The following is a 12,561-nucleotide window of genomic DNA, read 5'->3' as shown; positions in this document are numbered from 1 at the left end:
TCATACATATATGAGCATTTTACAATATACCATGTCGGCTTACAAAAGATAATTACATTACAAAAACAATTCATATAAACAAAAACTTTTTCCCATGTCGGCTAGAGTGTTGGTTATGCTTTGTTGCCGATGTAATCTGAATGTCGGTGAAGTGCCTATTGGTGCCAGTGTATGAAGTTTGTGATGTCGGGCATGTAGAAACCAATTGATGGTGACTTGTCAGTTGGTTGCCATCAATGAAAACATCAATTATTCTCATAAGAGTGTAGAATGCCAACATAATAGACTAATAATTAAATAAATAATTATTAGCTAATAAAAGATTACTCTAATAGCCCCCCTTAAGATGAACTTAGGAAGTAGCTAAAAAACAAATAAGGACTAAAAAGGCATGTAAAAAATGCATGAAAGCAACAATGGGTCCCAACAACTAGGCCTGATGAGGTACCCAAGTACAAAAGAGTCTCTGTAAGGCGGAGAAATAGAGAAAACCACATGGGAAAAAAACTCTACTCCAAAAAGAGATGAAGACTAGTGAAGGTTTGAAGAAGCCTCCAAACAAGAAAATGTCCCAAAAAATAGGAACAAAGGAAGATCATGAAAAACACCACTGAAGCATGGAATAGTTGCAAATACTGTCGAAGAGTAACTGCTGATCTGAAGAACCTCCACTGAAATAGAACATGACTAGGTAGAGAAGACTGTAATCTGCATGAGTGTCCTCAAATGACACTACTCAAATCAAATGGCAAACAAAGGCAAACAACTGAACTCGAAGATACATATGGCATAAAATACCAAATCTTGAAGAGCTAATCAATCAAACCAAGGAAGCATTAAAACAATAGGACAAACCTCCCCATAATGCTGAAAAGGTATAGAGATAGGTACACTGAAAAGAAACAGCCAACAAGAACTGCATGATGAAGAACCAGGAACATCAAAGGTGCAGAGAAAGTACATAGTGTCATGAAAGGAACACTCACTTGACACACATCATGAGGATAGTTTCATGGAAGGAACACTCACGTGACAAAGGTAGATGGCAAAAAAAAGCAAACATCAACCTCCCCATGGCACTTTATAAATAGTGCATGTACAATAAGGCACAAGATGTGCAAGATCCCAAGTATACAATGCATGGTGGCACTTTCTCTCAGTGCATTTGCATAAATAAAAAACTACAATGATTAGAAGAGATAGAAGACTAGAAACAGAAAGAATAGACAAAGACGAGACATCCTACTCAAAGAAAGAGAGCCCAAGACCTGAAACATCCAATATATTCACCAAAGTGCTAAAAAGCAAAAAACTAAATAAAATATACCTAGAGCATAATCTGAAAATAAAACTTATATGAATGGAAATAACATAGAACAAGCTTTCCAACGATATAAATTTTTCAAAAAAATGGAATTTGGATGCTCAAGTTATGTCTCCCAGAGTACAAAAATGAACCTCTGGCTTTGATAGAAAAAACACCATCAAAAAAGAAAAATAAAAAATTCAAACCTCCAGATCTGGATAGATCTCAGAAAGAGCTTTCCGACGATATAAGATTTGTCGAAACACGCCTCCATATGCCCAAGTTATGACCAAAAGAAAAAAAAAAACCCTCTTGTAAGGCATAAAGAAGGTTTCAAAAAAAATAAAAATTCTGACGCATTTCCAAGTACAATCGTACGGATTTTTGTGCCTCGTAAAGTCTGCCATTAAAAAGTCATGCCCCAGATGCCCTTGTCATTGAAAATAGGAAAATTACATATCAAAATTCATGGAATTGGCCTTCTGAATCCAACTGTGAGGTCCTTTTGACACTAAAATGTACCAAAAAATCAGCTACCCCCAGAAATGGAAAAAAGCAACTACACAAACCCCCGAATACACATATTTGAAGAACAAGGCCCAAAATATCTCATGAAGATAATTGGGACATGTAGATTTGGAGCTCTGATACCATATTAGAGTTGAGAAAAATCAACTCTACAGCTCTCAAAGATCACCTGCATGCAAACCTATCACAGAAGGAGAGAAGCGAAAAAGCTATGGAGGCCAGAATTCAGAGATCCAAAAAAGAGGAGTCATATTGATTGTACAACAAAAATACAATTCAATAATTACAATTGTTAGGAAAATACAAAGAGAGAATCCTTATAAAAGGATACTCGAAACCCTAAAGGAGAAAAACCCTAAAGAATTATAAGATTCCTAAGTATAGCTTAAGCATAGAGTATAATAGACTAATAATTAAATAAATAATTATTATCTAATAAAAGATTACTCTAACACTCACAATACACTAGACTGTTGCTACAGTATGAAATTCTTACCTCTCTCCTCTAATGAAGTTTATTGTCTTTTACATTGTATTGGATCTGCCTTAAGAGACAGATAATCTCTTTTGCAAATAGGGTTGGGACTATTCTTATGATACTCTATCTTTACTCAAACCTCTATTGTCATCATACATCTGCTTTGTATTTTTGAAAACATATCCATGAATTTGTATTGGTGCTCTTCATTCTCTTTATGGTGTATGATTATACTATAGCATCTGAAAGTATCCATTCAATAACTTTTCATAAGAACATGTTGGGCTCAACCCTTGTGGGAGCCACATTTTACCCCACATGCTATAATTCAATGAGCAAAAAGTTATTTTCCCTGTGTCTGCACATGAAGCAAATAAGTTAGACAAAAAATGCATTTGATGATGATCTGATCTGGCACTTGCTTTCCTGGATCTATATGGCATGTTGACTGCTAGTATGCATATGAGGGATGTATTATGTGTTTGTATATGCATGTGTATATAAGAAATGATGGCTCTCATTGCTCTAACACATCTCTTCATGCTCTTTATGGTGTATGATTGTACTATAGCATTTGAAAGTATCCATTCAATAACTTTTCATAAGAACATGCTAGGCTCAACCCTTGTGGGAGCCACATTTTACCCCACATGCTATAATTCAATGAACAAAAAGTTATTTTTCTTGTGTCTGCACATGAAGCAAATAAGTTAGACAAAAAATGCATTTTATGATGATCTAATCTGGTGCTTGCTTTCCTGGATCTATATGGCATGTTGACTGCTAGTATGCATATGAGGGATGTATTATGTGTTTGTATATGCATGTGTATATAAGAAATGATGGCTCTCATTTCTCTAACACAATTTTCCTCAAACGTAGGTACTCAAGTGGATGCAAGATGGGTGATCAACCAAGGATAACACAAGGGAACTCAACTAGGACTCATCATTCAGGCAATGACGAGTCACCCTCTCATATGTACATTTACATTTTATGCATTTATAAATACATAGTATTTTCTTTATATGCATACATATCAGTTAGTATCGTGGCTTGTGTTAGACATTACACATTCATATCAATAAAGACTACTATTTTTTAGAAAAATGTGTACTCTCATATCGTTCTGAGCTTGAAAATCATGAAAATGTAATCTTCTTTTATCTTTTCATGTGCATGAATGTAATAATAGAAGAATAAATATGTACCTTTTGTATGTTAAAAACACTAAAGCTCTACCTGATTGAGCTTGCTAGTGAAAATAGGTAACAGGTAACATTTTTGGCAACATCTACTATATGTTTGCCTGCTAAACATCTTGACCAACTACCTTAAGCTTTCCATTGGGCACAAAGTCATTTAAACTTGTCAATACTGAAAACACAACTCATGACACAACAAGAACTCTAAAATCTCTTCAAACTTGTCCTAACCTATTGAGTACATGTGTGTGGTTTATGATAGTGAGCTTGACACCTTAATATCATGAATTATACATGTGTATTTGACATATTAGGGCAGGGCAACAACAAAACACCTCTTCTAAAACGTTGCATACTGCTATAACTTATTGTAGCTATAAGGAGGAGATATGTATTGTGTGTGATAGAGAATACCTGAATCTTTGTTTCATATAATGGATAACTTCCTTTTGTAACTACAATGCATTACAACAGTATGATCTTTATTTTTCTTTTAGGACTATGCATAAGGCACTCAAGGAAAATGAAAACTACAACTAAAAAACCTATCCTACACTAACATCAAGACCAAACTTAGCTAAACAAAACCATTTACAAGATGACTAAAGTAATTTCCCTTTCTTCTCAACTTATTATGAGTTGCATGCTTTAGGACAGTTAAGAAAAAATGATACACAGAAAAATATCCAGCAAGATGAAGTACTATCCCCTGAAAGAGGTGAACAAGTCTACCTACCTGATCAAACTAATCATATTATTTTTTGCTCCAAAGAGGATAAGAGAGTTGGACAAACTCTTGTTGAGCTGCAAATGCATCCTTGACACCATCTCCAACTAAAAATTCATGTGTGGGTTCTTTATTGGACTCCATATGGGCTAAGTATCTAATAGGATAGCCCCTTGTAAGGACAAAGCTTAGACTTTCCTTGATGATCTCCCGGTTGTCAATCAACCAAGGCACCTACTCACTCACTTGTTATACATATTGTTGCTCTGAATGAACGCTCATTCCTTCAATAGAGAAAGGAAACTATCCAAACAACAAAGTGACTTCTTCCAACACACTTGCACTTAAAACATCAACCTCGGGCTCTTTTATACACGAGAAAGGAAGTTGTTTATGGTCCTCATTATCTCTCAAAGGACAATCTAATTTAGGCTCGTCTTCCTCAATGAAGGCAGGCAAATGCTCAAACAATGAACTAGCCTCTTGAAAACAACCTTCAATGGGTATATAAACTCCCAGCTCTTTTGTACAATAGAAAGGAAGCTCATCCAACTAGTTACGACCTTGCAACTCAGGTTCATGAGTCTCCACTTGTTGTTCTAGCACCTCTATAAGTTGTTGTTCCAGACCATCAAGGCTGTCAAATTCTTGTGGTTCTTTGCCATCCAGCTTTGAACAAAATTTCTCAATAATGTCAAAGCATAACTCTTCATAGAGGTCAACATTAGCCTTCTCATTTATAGTATGCTCGAAAACATCAAAGCTTATATCTTGGAAAAAGGTATTAGGTTCAGTTTTATGTTGTTCCTTTGAGTCTAATGCTCTATTATCTTGTTGATGGCCATTGGTCAGCAACTCACCACATTGTCTGATGTCTTCTTGTTGCCTTGAATCCTCATCCTTGTCAACAAAAGAAGGTAACTCATCAATCCAAGCTAAAGGTTGATCCTCTGCAACAACATTTTTCACTCCATCACCGTTTTCTTCTGGATGAACTATAGAGACATCTTCCTCACTTTTAACAGAACAAAGAAATTTATTAGTTAGAACATTCAAGGATTTAGTTGAACAAGTGTTCTCTTGTCCAATACTTTGTTGTTGTTTCCTTATATATTCCTCCATAGATAAATGCAGCAAGTTTATATCTTTAGTCTCCTCCATATTATGTGAGTTGTGCTGGTTAATGGGATGCTCTAGAACAATAGGAACTATTTGAATTTGTTCCTCTTTTGCAACAACTCTTTTCTTTTCAAAACTCTCTTCAAATAGTCAGTGTTCATACTCTAAATAAGCATGACTTCTTTGCACCTGAGTAGATAAAAGCTTTATTTTCCCCTCCTTAGCAGTTATCTCTCGTTCAAGACCCTCTTCAAATTGTATCGTCTATGTCTGGATCCTTTGGTTACAAAAATAGGCCTGTTCAACCATTTCTTGTTGCTGCATAATGGTCTTTTTCTGCTTCTTGATGCTGACCATCATATCAAACATGTGTGAGAATGTCCTACTAACATCATTAATCTACATAAGTTCAAACTCTTGACTCAAAGCCCACAAAACATGGTCAAATTGTTGGAACGGGTCTAATACAAAATGGTAAGGATGGTTTGGAAGCTGATTATGCAAATAGTCATGCTGGTTAGCACCAAAAACCTCCTCCTGGGGTTGATTTTGATCATATACTAGCTGATAATGAGATTGAGTAAGGATGGGAGGGTGGAAAACATGATGAGAATACTTGTATTCTGCTATTACAGGGTTATTTTGAGGAAAACTTGTAGCATCCTCAGTATGATATGGTTGAAGGAATATGTAGGAACAACATTTTCATGAAATGGTGAATGGAAAGACATATTATCATTATAATGCTAATAACTAGAAATTGCAAAGATAAGACATGAAATAATAGCAAGCCTAGACAACAAACCTCATTTAATTTCAAGTATCTAGACTGCTAAAACTAGTTGTTATAGGGTTGGAGTCACCATGGTGTTGTTTGCATCACCTCTAAAAGCTGATAATATTGAGAAAAACACCAAATTTCTCGGTACTGTGATATTCTCAATGATGCATTGGCTTTTCTGCTACTTCCCAAATTTAGAGTCACCATGATATGTTGATGTTAACCTTTGAAAGGCTTGTAACTTATTGGCTACATATCAAAAACCAGTAGTAACATGTATTCATTACACTATCCTAATTCGAACAGTCCCACCAGGTGTGCCAAAAACTATTGTCACGGGGATTTACACCTAAGGCAAGCTTTAATTTTCAGCAATCACGTGACACATTGGACTGCTCTAGTTAGGTTGTGGGTATCCTATTATGAGAGAAGACCTCTAGATTATATGTCGGCTTCCTATTTGATCACCTAATACTAACTTAAAACTGACTTGGAAAAGGGATAGAAGGATATGCATAAAATGAAACTATTGCTAAAAAGGTGATCCACCAATGACTGAAATGATCTAAAATGCTTACAAACTCACAAAAATGCTCAATTATTGAAGCTATGCAATCTCACAACTTCGCTACTTATGCCTGCAAAAATGATTCTTATGAAAGGCTCTGACTTTCCGATGTATACAAAAAGGAGAACAATGAGGTGCTCACAATTTTGATGCAAAAGAACAAAAACACTAACATAGCCCTGCACTATAACATCACATTATTAGCATTCAACATTGAAGAAATCTGATGAAATAAATGATAAAACAATATTTTACCATAAAATTCACAAACAACACTTGAAAAACCAAGAATAATGAGAAGGAGAACAACTTGTTTATTGAGAATGAGGAGCTATCTGCATTCCAAATCTATAGAACTGTTTATGAAAATATGAATATTACTCATGAGAAATCTGGAAATACTCATAAGTAATGAGTTACAAGAGCAAGGATCTCTAGTGCTAAACCAGTACCAAATCCAAAATTAGAAAAAAATGAGTAATAAACAGTCACTTATACTAAGGCTTCTCAAAATTCAAATTTGAATTTTGGCTCCAAGAATGATGTGTTGTCACAACTCTAAGCCTATCCTCAAAATCAAGACTTAACTAAAAGTGAACTCCTCTCAAACTAAAAAAAGAGATGTTAAAATGAATGCAAAGTCCTTGGGTGGATACAACTGAAAATCCCTAAAAATTAGGGGTAGAACTAGAAGAATCAAGGAGATGAGTATATCAAAACACTCCTTGACTGATACTCTATCCATCAGGACTCTCTAACTGACAATAAAATGCCTATTAGGTGAAAAATCTCCTAATTTTACTCCTCATGCTTGCTAAGAACTGCAAAGATAACTAAAATTTCCCCTTGGACTCATACACTTGGCAGAAAATTTTGAAAAAACCCATTTACTAAGCATTTTAACTCAAACATGTGGCAAAAGCATCTTATGAGAATATTTGTTAAGGGCTTGATAAAATAACACTTAACAAATATTCTTTACAATATTTGATGCATTAATCACATAAGTGATTTTAAACAGAAAATGACCTACAAACTTCGGGAATCAAACAAAAGATGGAAAAAGAAAAGAAAGCAAAGAGATTTTATTTCAAGGCAAATACATTTAGGGTTGACAAACCCTAAAATACTTACTTCATCTTTTATTTGCAAATGAACTTTTCTTCTTCACTGTGGAGGCCCCCATGGAACTAGGGTCTGAGAACATTGCCAAGAGGGTTAAATGGAAAACTTGAAGACTTTATGTTGCTATGGTGATTTGTAGGATTTCTTCAGGTAAATGCATGATAAGGTAAGATCACGTTTCAGATTTTCTCTTTTTGTTGACTGCAAACTATGTTCTTTCTATTTTGAAAGATTCCCCTGTTCATTAGATGACTCTAGCAGGCTCTTTCATATGATTGTGGTTAAGGTCTTTTCATTTGTTCCCCGTGTATATTAGTTGGGTCACTTTTCTTCATGCTTTTAACTGCTAATATTTTTATTTTGGACTCTACTTGTGGCTCCCTTCTACTAATTTATAGACTGAACACCTTCATTTGTTGTTATCCTTGAATGAGTCTCTTGGGTTGCTTCTTTATGTGTTATATTCTGAGATTAATGGCACTGCACTCTTATGCCATACTGCCCGCTCTTTATCTTGTTGTCCAAGGTAAAATCCTTGGTTGTGAATTCTCTTTCTTTGCACCTTTTCAGACTAGTGAAGAGTTCTTGAAAATAGTGAGTTGGGTTTTTACGATATTTTATGGTTTTTTTTGTCTCTTTGTTTTCTAAGTTCTGTGAAAAAATTAGCCAATTTGGCATTTGGGTTTTTGAGAAATGATCAAAACACGTGACTATGTTTACACTGTTTTAACTGGTAGTGAATGTGATCTCTATTTTTTTTAACCAGTATTTAAAATTTTGACCTCCATTCACTTGCAGGTTGCTATGAATGTCTTTTGGATGCATTGGGGCTAATCAGTGAATGTATCATGTATTTGCATTCAATGTTCATGACTGATAAGACTGCATTCACCCATTGATGAGGGCTCACTCACATATTGTGGCTTATTATTTTGCAAATCTTCTTATTGACTGTAACTTAGGGCTAATATAAATCCATTTGTATGTACCAAACATTGGCTGCTATCAATGATATCTTTATATTGTTGTAACTGCAGGTTATACATAATATGGATAATATGGATGTTTTAGTCCTGACTATTACATGGGTTGTGATGTTATTCTTGATCATGACTTCACTGCCCTTATAGCAGTGTTGTTGATTTGTTATTCTTCTCATGTGAAATCAATGATATCCATTGTTTATGTGAATTTGTGATCAATGATTGTATCTATTCTTGAGAAATGCTTTGTGCTTTCTTTCACTGTGAAATCAACATGATGAACAACTATGTTATTTTTACTATCTTCCCACTTGCTCATGAGTTCCTCACAATACACTAGATTGTTGCTATAGTATGAAAGTCTTACCACTCTCCTCTAATGAAGTTTATTGTCTTTTATATTGTATTGGATCTGCCTTAAGAGACTAATAATCTCTTTTGCAAATAGGGTTGGGATTGTTCTTATGATACTCTATCTTTACTCAAACCTCTATTGTCATCATACATCTGCTTTGTATTTTTGAAAACATATCCATGAAGTTGTATTAGTGCTCTTCATGCTCTTTAAGGTGTATGATTATACTATAGCATCTGAAAGTATCCATTCAATAACTTTTCATAAGAACATGTTGGGCTCAACCCTTGTGGGAGCCACATTTTACCCCACATGCTATAATTCAATGAGTAAAAACTTATTTTCCCTATGTCTGCACATGAAGCAAATAAGTTAGACAAAAAATGCATTTGATGATGATCTGATCTGGTGCTTGCTTTCCTAGATCTATATGGCATGTTGACTGCTAGTATGCATATGAGGGATGTATTATGTGTTTGTATATGCATGTGTATATAAGAAATGATGTCTCTCATTGCTCTAACACAATTTTCCTCAAATGCGGGTACTCAAGTGGATGCAAGATAGCGGATGAACCAAGGATAACACAAGGGAACTCAACTAGGACTTGTCATTCAAGCAATGCCGATTCACCCTCTCATATGTACATTTACACTTTATGCATTTATAAATACATACTGTTTTCTTTATGTGCATATTGTTGGCATATGTGCAGAGTTGGATGACATGATGATATTTTATGTTGTCATTGATGTCAATATGTTGGAATATGAACCAATATATTGAAGAAAGCATACTGGCAAGAGAATTGGTATGATGGTATGAAGTGAACCAGTATATGCAAAAAGGTGAACTGGTATGTTGGAATGTGAACCAGTATTTGCAAAGTTTGTATCGGGGTTTCATTTGATATGACTACTAGATGGTAGTCTCAACTTTAGGGTTTCCAGTTGGTGCATTCCAAGTCTGTGTAATTTGACCAATGATATCCTATGATGAGTTAGCATTGAAATGAATATCAGATCATTTTGCCACATCAACCTTGTGCACGTGAAGAATTTCCTTGAGGATATTTTGTGAAGAAGATTGATCTTATCTACCTCGGGAATGTGTGAAGTCTCAATAAATTATGGAGAGTGTGTGATGGGTTATTAGCTTCCAGAATCGATGAAGAACAAATGATGGAGAACATCTTGAGATTTGTTCAAGATTGCTTTACCCCATGTAATGTGATTGAACGGTCAGGATTGGACTAGCTGTATTGTTAACCTAGATGCTTAGGGTTTTAGGTTTTGGCTATCGACCTAATTGTTGTCTATAAGGTCGATGATGATTTGCACTGTAAAGTTGTTGGAAAATGTTATGTGTGTATCCAAGTGAAGAGATACGTGATTCTTGTCAGTCCGATGCAGTGAGTAGAGATCTACAGAGTGTGATTGTAGATGTAAAGGAACTAAAGTGGATCTACCTTGGCACTGTTATCAGATCAGTGTATTACCTATTGACTTCTAACCATTTCAGCAGTTGGAAAATCCCTTTACTGGGTAACTTTAATAGGCTTTTTGTAAATCCTTTAACAAGGTGACTCAAAATAATTGATTTCTTCAAATCCTCTTGCGAGGTAACCTTTAACAGGGTTCTAACCTTTAACTAGGTATTTAGCCATCCCTAACCGAGTGATCCCTAGCAGGATCGATTCCTAGCAGAACCTGTTGTAAAGTCTTTAACTAGACTAGGCTCCTAACAAAGTGGACTTTAGAAGAGTTCAAGAAAAACTTTTGGGTATTCATCCCCACGGTGGTTTTTCCTAGTTGGGTTTCCACATGAAAAATCAGTGTGTTATGTGTGATGTTTTTTCATGTGATGCTTTAGTGTTTTCTATCAGGCTATAATGCATGCTAATCTAGTGGTCATTATATTTCTAATGTATTACTTCTTTAAGCATATGGGTGAAGTGGAAATGAGATGTTAGGATTTGTGAAGATCTAAATGTTACCGATTTATGTCTTTCACAGTCTCACTGTGTTTTACCGGTAGTGCCCTGATTTAGATCGGTGATGTTGTTTACCAGTTTGTGCAGTCTTTGCAGTTTAAGTTGCTAAAGAATTTTTTGTCCATGTTGATTCACCCCCCCTCTCAGTATCTATTGGTTATTTACTATTCATCATTATTCATTAATTGGTATCAAAGCATCCTCCAGGTCCTCTATGCTATAAGCTTAACTGCTTGAGGAAAAGATCCTATTCTAATAATGAAGAGGGAAGGTCTTAAGTTCAACAAAGATAACTTTAAGGTATGGAAGGACATAATGAAAATATACATTAAAATCATGGGTGCTCAACACTAGAACTATGTTGAGAATACTTATGTTGTCCCTACCAGTACTCTCACCGATGATCAAAGAAGAGAAATTCGGGAGAATGGACAAGTCATGGAAGCTCTTTTCAGCAATCTATCTGATGTTGAGTTTATAGATGCTCAAGAAAAAGACAATCCCAAAGATGTATGGGATACTCTGGAGTGTATCTATGGTGGCGATGAGTATGTGAAGCAAGCTAAGGAAGAAAGCCTTAGAGGAAATTTTGAAGACATGTGGATGGTTGAAGAAGAGACCATTCAACAATATGGGATACGGATTAAAACTATTGTTGGAGACATCAAGAGTGCAGGAGGTACAATAGATGATTCCACCATTGTTAGCAAAGTTTTGAGAACCTTATTACTGGTCTATGCAATAAGGGTTGCTGCTATTTAGGAGTTGAGATCTATTGACAAGACAAAGGTATCCCTTGATTCTATCATTGCTAAGTTGACCACATATGAGCTAAACAGTTATGATGGCAGTGTTTAGAAGATTGATTTAACCTTTAAAGCATATGTTGCATTATCTAGAAAGGGTAAAGAAGCTAGTACCAGCTGTGAACCTAGACAAAGCAGAGATATGGATGATGAGGAGATCCTGATGGAATTTGAAGCTCTTCTTGCCAAGAGACTTCCTAAGGGAACTAGAAAATACAGAGGTAATCTCCCTTTGAAATGCTTTTCTTGCAATAGGATAGGACACATTATTATCAACTGTCCTAATAGTGATAATAAGGACACATCAGAGAAGTTTAAAATTTTCAAAGGAGGAAATAGGAGAAACTGTCTTGTTGCAGTTGATGAAGGTGTCACTGATGATGAATCAGAAGATGAAGAAAGCTAAGACATAGTGTTTGTAGCCATCAAGGAAGAAGTGTCAGACAAGAAGGCTCTTGTCTCCCGCTTTGATAATTCTAATGAGTGGATTATTGATAGTGGTTGTTATCACCACATGACTAGTGACTGGAGAAATTTTCTATCTCTGGAAGAGTATGATGGAGGTGTAGTCCAATTTGGTAATGATG

The sequence above is a fragment of the Cryptomeria japonica genome, chromosome 3, assembly GCF_030272615.1.
Source record: "Cryptomeria japonica chromosome 3, Sugi_1.0, whole genome shotgun sequence".
Classification (NCBI taxonomy): domain Eukaryota; kingdom Viridiplantae; phylum Streptophyta; class Pinopsida; order Cupressales; family Cupressaceae; genus Cryptomeria; species Cryptomeria japonica.
Note: the sequence above shows the minus strand (reverse complement) of the source record.